General features: G+C 36.5%; 1 long non-coding RNA gene across 1 annotated transcript; it reads right to left on the reverse strand.

The window, feature by feature from the left end:
- Positions 1-3,873: 3,873 nt before the first annotated feature.
- LOC149679235 (uncharacterized) lies at positions 3,874-11,001 on the reverse strand. Its single transcript, XR_016365712.1, has 3 exons — positions 10,435-11,001; positions 8,650-9,011; positions 3,874-5,652 (listed from the first exon to the last, which is right to left on the reverse strand). It is a non-coding gene; the product is annotated as an uncharacterized LOC149679235 (long non-coding RNA).
- Positions 11,002-12,000: the final 999 nt, after the last annotated feature.

Below are 12,000 nucleotides of genomic sequence, written 5' to 3' on the forward strand. Positions count from 1 at the left end.
TGAACGTCTGATTTGTTTCAAAGTATTGCGCCAAAAGACCAATCATATATATATGCATAAAGTGTCATAGCATCTAACGAGCATTATTACGACAAAGATTCGATACTCGATTATGAATTATCGCCAATCTAAAAAAGTTTGCCAGATTTTGAATAAAGGCTGATTACTCGTGACCTATTCATCCGAATTGAATTTGGTGAACACTTTTCAAATATGAATCGACCCCAAGGATTCCGAAAATCGCATTTATATCCTCGAGAATCCAATATTTTCAAAGTTGATAATTTTGACATTTCCGGTTTCCGGTATAAGTATGCAAAGGACAACTTTGGAACGGGTAAAATATGAAAGAAAAATGCAAAACTTTTATAACGCACTTTATTCCAGAGCGCTAGCTTGAATAGTTTTTGAAATATAGTAAAATATGTGCGAAAAACGCAACGCGCAAAGACTTTTTTAACAGTCTGTACATATATATATATGAGAAGTTTTGAACTACAACTGTCACTCTAAGAATATGGGGTGTGCTTTAACACCTTTAAAAGTAGTTTATATGGGTCCAAACAAAGAAGATACACGCCCCAGGAATGGAAAGTGTGGCTTCCTCTAGTGTAAATTTTTGTCTGGCCCCTCCTAGTACGAACCAAAGGCAGGCTCGGTTGACCGAGGTATTTCCGGCTACATTGAAATTGCATAGACCGGAAGTTCCTTGGTCAACCCAACCCCCAGACATACCTTCCATTCCTGGAGCGTATATTTTCTTTGGTCCAAATTTGACACCGTTACAGGTGTTTATTTACACCCCTGAAAGGGTTTAATAACGCTTATTTGAGAAATTGGTGTCAAAGATAAGAATAAAATGGTGCAACAGAGGTGTTGTTCAACACCTTTTTAACTCTTATCGAACTAAAAGTTAATTTTTACTCTCATATGAATGTTGTGCAATTCCTTAAAGGGCGCAGCATAGCACCTTTGCGAGTAGCGCATAACACCTTTCAGAGTGTCGAATAACACCTTTGAGCGAGGGGTCGGACGTTCGGCATTTTAGTGTACGGGATTTTGAGATTTCAAGATTTCGACCAAGATTGTGAGATTTTCCCCAGATTTTGAGATTCTGACTGAGATTTTAGAAATCTTGAAATCTAGTCAAAGATTTTAAGATTTCGGGATTTTCAATGAGATTTTCCGATTTTGAACGAGATTTCCAGATTTCGAAGGAGATTTCGGGATTTTGTTCAGGATTTTCAGATTTTGAAGGAGATTTCGGGATTTTGAAGGAGATTTTCAGATTTTGAAGGATATTTTCAGATTTTGAAGGAGATTTTCAGATTTCGAGGAGATTTTCAGATTTCGATGAGATTTTCGGATTTTTGATGAAATTTTGGGTATTTGCCGGAGATATCAAGATTTACTACTAACTTCCGGTGTTCACAGGATATTTCGAGATTTTGAAATATAGACTATAAATTTGTTTTAATTTACCGTAATGAATACCGGAGAAAAATCGACAAAAATAGTCTAATTTGTAATACAGTACTCTTATACAGCGCAAGCGCCAAAAATCGAGATGGAAGGCAGAGTTTTACCCCCGTGTCTTCCCCTCTTAAATTGATGCAAAACGTATATTGTAAGCGTGGGGATTTTCAGATTTTGATATTTTAGGGTGAGATTTCGGGATTTTACGTTGTAATTTCGGGATTTCTAGATTTTAATGTGAGATTTCGGGGTTTTAGGTGAAGATTTCGGGATTTTCAGATTTTAAGGTAGGGATTTTGAGATTTTGACGTGAGATTTTGGGTTTTTAGATTTTGAAGTGAGATTTCGGGATTTTGAGATTTTAAGGGTAAGATTTCGGGATTTCGAGATTTTCGAGAGAGATTATAATAGATTTCAAACGAACTGTACGTGATTTTGACAAACGTCCGACCCCTCGCCTTTGAGAGTGTCGCATAACACCTTTGAGAGTGTCGCATAACACAACACCTTTAAGAGTGTGCGATATATTACCAATTTAGTGCTACATTCATAGCAAGGTTTCACATTGATAGATGTTCTTACATGCAGAACTATACCACTTTAAGCAATGCTAGTTCTCACATGCAGTGTGAAACTTGATCGACTTTAAATTCAGCGTGAAACTGCATGAAAAGTTGGTCATTTTTACCGACTTAATAACTTCTGAAAAAGGCAGAAACTTTTAATTAGTAAAAATTCATCGGGTATTAAATTGGTTTTGGAGGCCATAATATCCCAGCAGTAGATACAGACGTACTCCTTAATTTTAATAATCTCTTTTCACTAAGAGTTTTTCGAGCACCAGAAACGCGTTTGACCTAATCTTCTCTACAAAATTAAAAAAAAAAAAAATTATTTTCTACTCTAATGCTTCTCAAAATAAAGATAAGACATGTCTCAAAAGCTGGCTTCTATAGTCGCCCTACTGTGAGGCCAGTACCTAACCTATAGTCTCGTTTTTTAATGTCGCACAATACTTTTAAGAGTATCGCGTAACACTTTCAAGAGTGCAGTAGCGTTGCTAGAGTTTGAAATTTGGGGGGCTTAATCTTATTATTCGTATATTAAAGATATACAAACTTTTATTGATAAACAGTACGGAACCGAGTTATTGACTATGAGACAATTGTGGATTAAAGAATTTCACTCGTCTTGAAGTTTAGTTTTCGTTTGCTTTTAGCCCCCACTACTGTTTGATATTGAAATTCATCTCTACGAAGATGAAACTTAACGAACTTATCATAATAATTATTATACACTAAATTGCTGCAGAATTTTAGGGGGCTACGAGCAATTTTAGATGGAGTTTACGGATTATTTTGAGGGGGCTAACTTTGAAATTGGGGGCGCTATAGCCCCCTAAAAAGGCCTAGCGACGCCATTGCAAAAGTGTCGCATAACGCTTTCAAGAGTGTCACCTAACACGTTTAGCAGTGTTTTATAATACCCCCTGATTACGAATTTTTTGTTAAATTGGCCGCAAAAATTCAAGGTAATAAAACTCTCTTTTGGGTGTTTTTACGGTGTAAAAAAGGTGTTTTCTTAAATTACACCCTTTTAACACGTTTTTAACACTTCCTTTTCTTAGACTATAGGGTTTCTGACAAATCAAGCAACTGGAGACTCTTTCTCTGCTTTTATAAAGGAAGTGTGCTCGTGCGAAATAAGTGTTGTATAAAATGGGGGGTGCTTCTAGGAAAAATGTATCAGACGCGTCATTTGTGATATTTAGCATCACGTGACGTCCCTCTAACGAATCATGTCGGTGCGACTCTACCACGTAAAGTGTGAAGGTACATTATAGGTATACATTTGAACAAGCTGATAAAGCCACAACCAATTATTCACCAATTGTCTTTCCACATATATATGTATGTAAAGAATTATATGGTTATTTAAGTTCTGTTTATGTTTTTAAAACGAAAACTTACTTTAGATCCATATTTTCCATAAAACTGTTGGCAACTTTCTCCAAACGTAAAAATATACTTTGTCAAAAGGTTCGAAGTATAGCTGGTATAAACAAAGGGATTATAATATACTGTTTGGAATAAGAAATGATCTCTAAAATCTGGGAGCACGACAGTGCTCCCCGCCAAGTCGAGCACTGACATCCGTTTCTCGAAGCAACTCACGGCACTTTTAAGTCCACTGTAACTTCGTGATGAGTATATAAGTAAAAGTCTGAAATTTCGGTTGCCGCGAGGACTGTTCAACCTAGGTATAGTTTCCAAATTTCAAGTTCCTATCCTTAATAGTTTTCGACATATCGCAGGTGAAATTTACCTTATTTTGTCACTCACTCACTCACCGATGGTCAAAATTCTAAGGTACTTCTAGGGGAGATAGAAACTTAAATTTTATGATTTAGTTTTTATTTATTTTATAAAGCACAGAAAAATTAGAACATCGTGAAATTTAAAAAAAGTGCTCTTTAGTTCTATTTTTAAAACAAGATGACTCTGCCGTCCTTTCAACAGAAATAGTGTGGATTCTTGATGACGTAATGGTCTAGAGTGAACCGAAAGTTAAATGCATATTAAAGCTAATAGCAGTAGTAGTTTAAAAGAAATGTGTCATAACTGATGCTACATCCTTATTTTAGGATATAGCGTACAATCTTTTCTGCATATTCTCCGTCTGGGGGTCGAAAGGGGTAATTCAGCGTAAATATGGACAAACGTTAACAATTATATTGGCGAGCGAAGTATAACGAGAGGGTCTTGTTTTAATATAACTACCGAAGTAAATAAAGTACATTTCATAGTTAATAACCAATATTTTCCGATATTTTCTGACTCTTTCAATATACATCTTTGTTTATATGAATAATATGTTAAAAAAACACCACCAAACGAAGAAACTATGAGCTTGAAATAGTAATTAGTACCTCTCCGTTATATGAACAAGGGAGTGTGGGCGTCGGTTGGAATGTAGGGACAGAGACTTTTTAGTTATATCAAATCCAAAATACATCAAAATCTGGAGGTTTTACAGTATGCTGAAATGGTATTTTTTTTTAGAGTTTCACCACTGATACAAGTAACTATTACGTAGTGCTTTTCAACCGAATACGGGACTTACGAGGTTACCGCCCCCTTTTCGGGGAGTTGGCCTGTCAAGGCTACGGAGCGCCTTGACAGGGAATGTCAGCCACTGACTAAAGGCCGCCGACAGGTTATGGCAGCGCCCACAGAAATACCTCTAGTAAATCCCGTATACAGATATCTGATTTGTGATCCAAACAGATGAAATATGATTGCTTGACTTCGGCTATCGGTTTAACAGTTGAGAGCTATTTTCTGTTCAGATCAGATGCCTTTATCAGATACACATTCGGATCATATCATTTTTTAGATAAAAACGATGTTGTAGACATTTGAAACAGATATCTGCGGCCTCGGACTATAGTTTCGGATTAAAACCTTTTAAGAATTTAAACGCTTGAAATGTATTCAAAACGATTATACTTAAAAAAAAAAACATTCAGAAAAATTGTATATTAGTTTGTGGTTGTATGTCGAGGGAAAGAGTGGAGAATAATTTTCCCAAACAATTGACTTGGCACGACTAGTACGAGGTAATAGTTGTTTCTAGAAGCAGGAAATTATTTTTGTGGCACCAATTTAGTCAAAATCACGACACTGTTTGCGATTGTAATTCGTTCCTCCGACTTAATAAAGATTGTTGAACGCGTAGAAAAAACTTATTATGCGCAAGGGTGCCTATGATTTATCAAAACACAGTGACTAGTCACTGTGACAAGGTTTTTCATGTATACTAGAATGTTTGTATATATAATCAGTGTATAAAGTTCAAACACAAATATCTGTAAAATTATAAAGATAACAGATATAAGGTTGGAAATCGATCTTTGCGTGTTGAAAAAATTTGACTACGCGGTATTACGTGGACTAGGTGTTATTTCGGTACTTTTTTTTAACCAAAATTTGGATTATAAGAGTTATGAAAGAGGCCGAAAAGCCAAAGAGACAAACGCGAAAAATGACGATAAATGCCAAGACGTTGATAACGACGAATGCTTCCGGTGTTTCGGATCTTTGACAGGGATGCAATTCCAGTTTCCAAGACGGGTTCAGATCTTCCAAGCAATCACCCTCTGTCAATTGGCGTAACCTAGAAATCAAGAAATACGTTCTCGATTGTAATAGTAGGAGTGAATTTCATAAATAAATTTGTTCTCTACACAACAAAACATAATACTAACTCTTTTAGGAAAAAAGGGTTTTTCAAAAACATTTTTAGATTTCTTCTATGATGGGTGTACTTTGTAATAGCAGTTCTCGAAAAAGCAACCGCGGTTCTAAATAACAGAGCGGTGTAAATCAAAACTACTCTTTTAGATATATCAACTTCTCTTAGGGAAAATACCATTGTTTAACTAGGGGTTTGAACAATTCTTGATACTACAGTTATCCTTACTTTAAATATTAAGTACAAGTAGACCATCATAACCTCCCCTTACTTGGCCTATTATTAATGGGCATAAAACAACGAAACCTTACCAGACCTTAAAATGGCTCTGCCCCATTGGACCGAATCGCATTCGGCCGAAACCAGTCCCAATCAACCGAAAAACCCGCACTTTTGGCGGATTCGGTCCAATGGGACAGTCCCATTGGAGCGAAAACCCGCACTTCTCCGGGTTTCGGATTCGGTCCATTGGGACAAGAATGCATGCGGATATGAATGAATTTAATTCCCGGGAGCGCAAAGATTGCATCTTTGCAAGCAAACAATTTCTTTGACTTATAATAAAATAATGGCCAAAGAAATTGAGCACCATACGCGAACATTCTGTAAAATATTAAACACCTATTTTAGTTTAGAAGAACCAAATACTTTCAGATCCCCGAAAATTTACTTTTTAAAGGGAATTGTAGGTTTTTTTTTATTATTTAAAGTCATATTTATCACGTTATCAGCTAATTAATAGGAGAATATTTTGGAAAAGGTGGCAGCTAATTAATAGGAGAATATTTTGGAAAAGGTGGCAGCTAACTATTAGGAGAATATTTTGGAAAAAGTGGCAGCTAATTAGTAGGAGAATATTTTGGAAAAAGTGGCAGCTAATTAGTAGGAGAATATTTTGGAAAAGGTGGCAGCTAATTAATAGGAGAATATTTTGGAAAAGGTGGCAGCTAATTAGTAGGAGAATATTTTGGAAAAGGTGGCAGCTAATTAATAGGAGAATATTTTGGAAAAGGTGGCAGCTAATTAATAGCAGAATATTTTGGAAAAGGTGGCAGCTAATTAATAGGAAAATATTTAGGAAAAGGTGGCAACTAATTAATAGCAGAATATTTTGGAAAAGGTGGCAACTAATTAATAGCAGAATATTTTGGAAAAGGTGGCAGCTAATTAATAGCAGAATATTTTGGAAAAGGTGGCAGCTAATTAATAGGAAAATATTTTGGAAAAGGTGGTAGCTAAGTAGTAGGAGAATATTTTGGAAAAGGTGGCAGCTAATTAGTAGGAGAATATTTTGGAAAAGGTGGCAGCTAATTAGTAGGAGAATATTTTGGAAAAGGTGGCAGCTAATTAATAGGAAAATATTTTGGAAAAGGTGGTAGCTAATTAGTAGGAGAATATTTTGGAAAAGGTGGCAGCTAATTAGTAGGAGAATATTTTGGAAAAGGTGGCAGCTAATTAGTAGGAGAATATTTTGGAAAAGGTGGCAGCTAATTAGTAGGAGAATATTTTGGAAAAGGTGGCAGCTAATTAGTAGGAGAATATTTTGGAAAAGGTGGCAGCTAATTAGTAGGAGAATATTTTGGAAAAGGTGGCAGCTAATTAGTAGGAGAATATTTTGGAAAAGGTGGCAGCTAATTAGTAGGAGAATATTTTGGAAAAGGTGGCAGCTAATTAATAGGAAAATATTTTGGAAAATTTGGCAACGAATTATTGGAACCATTGTTTTGGAAAAGGTCGCAGCTAACTATTAGGAGAATATTTTGGAAAAGGTGGTAGCTAATTAGTAGGAGAATGTTTTGAAAATGTGGTAGCTAATTAATAGGAAAATAACCGAACCGAACCTAACCTATCCTAACCGAAACCAAAATATTAAAATTTTAATTTAAAACTTAAAAATTGATGGAACTACCATTAAGATTATACTTCATTTTAAGCACAATTTGTTTATTTATTCTAAATATCTCTTGCCTTGAAAGGAATGAAAGTGAGCGTTTTAATTAGTATTACGAAACATTTAATTTATATATTTTAAAACTACACCAACGAATCGCTGACGGCTATCGTGTTTCAAGTTATATTGATGTATTTTTTAGGGCATATTTGGACGATTGAGATTTCGGTCCATCGGGAATATAGCCATTGGGCTAGATTATGAAATTCTAGCCAAACATTTTCTGTCGAATGCGATTCTGTCCATTGAGATTCGGTTGAATGGGAACCCCCCCTTAAAATATTAGGGTTGAAATAACCAAAAATGAACCCTACACAACCTGAAAAAATAGGGTTCCAATAACCAAAAATGAACCCTACGCAACCTGAAAAAAGGGTTCCAATAACCAAAATTAACCCTACACAACCTGGAAAATAGGGTTCCAATAACCAAAATTAACCCTACACAACCTGAAAAATAGGGTTCCAATAACCAAAATTAACCCTTCACAACCTGAAAAAATAGGGTTCCAATATCTAAAATTAACCCTACACAACCTGAGAAAAATTGGATTCCAAAAACCAAATTAACCCTACACAAACTGAAAAGATAGGGTTCCAATAACCAAATTCAACCTTAAAAAACCTGAAAAAATAGGGATCTAATAATCCATTTTAACTTTACGTAACCTAGTGCCACTTGAGTTCAAATAGCCCTACTTAGACCATCATAAACGACTAGCGCTTTGCACACCACAGATGTACTGCTCTTTAGGATACTGCTGTAACGGTGCGTTTACGTTACCGTTACTTGGGTATAGTTGCCGTAACTATAGTAAACAGCCTTTTTTTCTGAAACCGCTATTTAGACAATACAACTGTGAGAACCACTATTAAGAGGTCCGCTCTTGTGGGAAGCGCTCGTATGTAGGCTTACCCTAATAACATTTGACCTCTGATTTGACTTAAAATTGAATTCTTAAATCTTACCTTTTGTTAATGACTTTAATTAGTGTTTGCGAAATATTTTTCTTGAAATACATTGCCCGAAAGGCTATCATTAAAGGTTTGCTTAGGCTGCGTTCAGTAACGCTCAACGGAGGCTCCGTTGAATGCGCACTCGCCACTGAACGATTTTCGGAGCTTCCGGTTTGACGTCACGATTGTAAGCGAAGAGGCATCGAAGTCATCGGCTGTAAGAGCCGATTACTTCGTTGAGCAACGCATTTGTGACGTAGCAGCAATGGGGGAAACTTATCTCCCTGAACGATTTCGAGAAGTTAATTTGATGTATAATTTCGGAACTATTTATATAATCGGTGTAGCAGCGACTGAATGCGAATGAATGGTGTCTGTTAATTATTTTATGAAATTTTTTCGATTATATCTATGAAGCTTAAAAAGTTATTGGTAAGGTTTCCCACAGTTCGGTTCAAATCGGTTTTGGACTAAAACTGAAACTGAACTGAAACTTTTCAGTTAAGATTTTCAAGAACTGAAACTGAACTGAAATTATCAGTTCGGTTCAGCCAGGAAACCGAACTGATCAGTTCAGTTTTCAGTTTTAACTGAACTGAACCGAAAACCCCAGATTGTAACTATTAACCGCTAACATTTTCTACTACTACTAAGTATTTTGGAATCGTCAAGTGCCATACCTTAAGAGTCATGTTTGTTTCACTAACTACTAATTATTAACATTGAACAATTTAACTTTGACTAATTAACTAATTATGATACCCTTTTTAGTTACTAATTATTGGTATTCTTTTAGCCTGTGTCTCTCTGCAGAGGGTCCCAGCTAATCACGGGACTTAAATTAATAGCTTATTTCTACGCATAATTAAATATACGCGTCATAAATCTATATCTATATAAATCAAAGTCCTGACAGACTGACTGATAATCAACGCCCAGCCCAAACCGCCTGCCCTAGAAGGCTGAAATTTGCAGGAACGTTACTCATAAGTAGTAGGCGCGTACTAAGAAAGATTTTTCCAATCCGCCGCCATATTAAAAAATGGCACCCAGAAATGTAAAAAAATTTTCTCAATGCAACAAAGTCCGCGCTTTTCAACCGATTTCAAAAATATTTAATACACTGATTTTCTTTAACGTATGGATGGGCTGAATGGTCTTTTAGGTTCGATTTTAGGCCATCTTTTTAAATGGCGGCCCAGAACTTAAAAACCCTTTTTTATGGAATAATGTCCGCGTGAAAAGTAATAAAAAATGTCCCGACGGGCTGATGGGCAACGCCGAGTGCCTTCGCTCCTAGGGTGCTATAAAAATATTAGTCATCAGTAAAATTTACCCATTCTTAATATCATTTTGGTGGAAGTTCTTATTTCACGCGAGCGGCGCCGCGGGTAACAGCTAGTGATGAAATGTATACGACACTAATAAGGTAACTTTACGCGACACATGCCCAAAAATATCATACAGCATGCAGTACAAAACGATGCCAGTTTTCAATTGTTCTGTTAATGTTTGCGGGAACGCATTCATATCGTTTCTCGCGATAGATCGAAAGACTACTTAACTATCCTTTCAGTTCAGTTTTTATCAGTTCAGTTTAAGAAATAAACCGAACCGAACTGAAAACTGATCAGTTTGGAGATATGCAAACTGAAACTGAACTGAAGCAATCAAATCAGTTTAGTCCCTAAACTGAAACCGAAAATAACTGAACTGAACCGAAAACTGAACTGTTTGAACTGAACTGTGGGAAACCTTAGTTATTGGGTTTTAAAGCTTAAGCCTTGGCTAAGTTACGGGTCAGCGTTTGCTCTTATTTCGGCTAGCAGGTCCTCGCATATCCATTTCCATGAACTGTAAGCAGACGATACAACGCAAAGTTTGCAAAAAACCGTTCAGTAGCCTAATACGTCACATGACATCACGTTGATCAACGGAGCTCAACGCGTTTGGTCTCCGTTGAGCGTTACTGAACGCACCCCAGGAAGGGAAATAAGGATTTTTTAAACTGGACTAAATAACCTGGTCCATGACCATTGACCAGGACACATCGTCTGCTAAACTTGAGAAGTGGATAATTAAAATATTGCAGATATTGTCTGTGTCCGAATTCAGCTGCCAAAGAAATCTCCTCCTACCTCTCCTAAGCTCGCTCATTGGGCAATCCAAATCAAACTTAAGGTATTTCATTGGCAGTGGCAGTATTTGGGAAAAACTTAAGGGCTGTGATGGGTTGAAATTTTCACGCAGACGCCATTGACACATGTCAAAACATACACCAAATTTAAACTAGTATTTTTCGAACTCTGAAACCGTTCAGATCATGAACCGGTTTATTGACCGGTTTTTTGCTTTCTTTTTCGAGACGAACTTAAAGGCCCGTTCAGACGGCACTCTTTTTCTCGCTACGCTCGTTGTGCTGAGCTCATCAAATTTTCTGGCTTCACCAGCCTCTAGAAAATGCACTGTTCACACGGCCAAAATTTTCTCATTCTTGATCTCGGGAAAGCGAGAAAAAAAGTTGAAAAAATTCAACTTTTTTTCTCTCTTTGCTCGGCACAGCCAATAGAGTGCTTCCGAAAATGACGTCACTCTTTGTTGTGTAGTCTGCTACTCTGTGGAAATGTGTTTTCACGGGTTTCATTAGTTCGAATAATGAAATTTTAGTGATAAGTATATTGAAGGGTTTTAAATTATCGCGCAAAGTTTTAAAACGAATAGTTCTTTTCTTAAAAATTTTCTAGGTTAATAAATAGGTTTTGATTATGCATAAACAAAACTTAAATGAATTTTTTGGAAACTAACTAATCGTTTTAAAACTTTGCACGATATTTTAAAACCCTTCAATATATTTATCACTAAAATTTCAAGAGATTCGAACTAGTGAATCCCGTGAAAACACATTTCCATAGAGTAGCAGACTATACAACAAAGAGTGACGTCATTTTCGGAAGCACTCTATTGGCTGTGCCGAGCAAAGAGAGAAAAAAAGTTGAATTTTTTCAACTTTTTTTCTCGCTTTCCCGAGATCAAGAATGAGAAAATTTTGGCCGTGTGAACAGTGCATTTTCTAGAGGCTGGTGAAGCCAGAAAATTTGATGAGCTCAGCACAACGAGCGTAGCGAGAAAAAGAGTGCCGTCTGAACGGGCCTTTAGCTAACAATTTCCCATAGTTTTGAATTTACCGCCAGTTTAAAACCTCAGAAAAGCGACATCTAGTGCCATTTAATTGTCAAATCCTAACTGCCACCCCCTTTTTATTCCTATCGCAAGGCCTAGTATTATAGCGTTTTCCTTTGGGTCCTCGCGGAGCGCTCCCAGGGAGCAATAAAAATGGTAGTAGTAGTTTCCAGCTTCGTTAAA

The sequence above is a fragment of the Phalangium opilio genome, unplaced genomic scaffold (assembly GCF_054372755.1).
Source record: "Phalangium opilio isolate 3A_F unplaced genomic scaffold, DU_Popi_V2 ptg000041l_1, whole genome shotgun sequence".
NCBI lineage: Eukaryota > Metazoa > Arthropoda > Arachnida > Opiliones > Phalangiidae > Phalangium > Phalangium opilio.